We start from the raw sequence: 1243 nt of genomic DNA, 5'->3' as shown, positions 1-1243 counted from the left end.
CAGGCACCATTTGAGTAATGTTTGCAGTGTTCCATAGTGTTGACATATGCAGGCTCCAGCTGCCTTAGACGACAGGTAACGACTTACTTGAGCAACAATACAAGTTGAAGGGAATAGAAATCCATGGCAATGACATCATAACCCCAATCACATCTTATATTTGGAGGAGTAGTTCAAACCACTGGCTACCGTAAAACGTATCAGTTTTCCATAGAGAATGAAGCACAAATTTTAGGTGGTCATAATTCGGTAACTTCACCCACTGACATCACAGTGTTCAGCACAGAAACTAAAGTTAAAGGTTGATTAGAAACGTAAACCACTAGCCAGCACCGACGCCATGTCTGTTGGTCGAAGTCGGACTGCTTTTGTTTTGTCTGAATCTGAGCGGACGGGTTGAAGGTGAGGGGGGGGGGGGGCAACGCACAAGCGTAGTTCTCAGTCGGTGGCGCGCTCTAGCGTGCAGGCGGGGAGATTGTGAATGAGGAATGCGGGGAAAAGAACAAGGATGTCACCATGTTCGAGCCGAGTGATTTCCGTTTTGCTGTTCCCCGCATTATTCTTCTTTGCAGCTTTACCGGAACGCTTTAATGTGAAACTCGGAACAGTTTTGACGACAGGCGGCGGCACTTGCCCTGGAGGCGGTCAAGAGCAAGGCCGTCCGGGACGCAGAGATCATGAGCTCCAACTCGGACTCGGACCTGCTGCACTTGCTGGGCCCGCCGGAGTCCCCCGCGGCCACGATCCCCGTCACCCCAATGGCTCCCGTGCCGGTGTCGCTGCCGCCAGCGGGCCCGCGACGGCACCCACGCGCCTGCCGCGCCTGCCGCTGCCTATGAGCCGAGAGGACAGCGAAGCAGGGCACGCTGCGGGCCAGCCTGCCCGGCGAGCAGACCCACCTGCCGCCGTGTCCCCGTCACCGGTTCAGCTTCACAGCGCTCCGGACACGGCTGGCCGCCGTCGTCGGCGTCCCCGTGACCCGGGAGCGCCCCGGGCTGGACGCGACCTGCCACCGGCTGTTCTGGGGGTGTTGGACGTTCTTGGCCGTCACTTCCATCTCTCACACGGTGCCCGGCACTAAACGAGTCCTCTCTGAATCGGGGGGTTTGGCCGGCCAGCGTCGCAGCCTTCTCCTTGTCCATCAGGAGCTCGTCCAGCTCGGCGCGCTCCCAGGGCGCGGATACGCCGACGGCGGCCAGCCGTGTCCGGAGCGCTGTGAAGCTGAACCGGTGACGGGGACACG

Source organism: Frankliniella occidentalis, unplaced genomic scaffold (assembly GCF_000697945.3).
Source record: "Frankliniella occidentalis isolate FOCC.00 unplaced genomic scaffold, Focc_3.1 Scaffold754, whole genome shotgun sequence".
Taxonomy (NCBI): domain Eukaryota; kingdom Metazoa; phylum Arthropoda; class Insecta; order Thysanoptera; family Thripidae; genus Frankliniella; species Frankliniella occidentalis.
Note: the sequence above shows the minus strand (reverse complement) of the source record.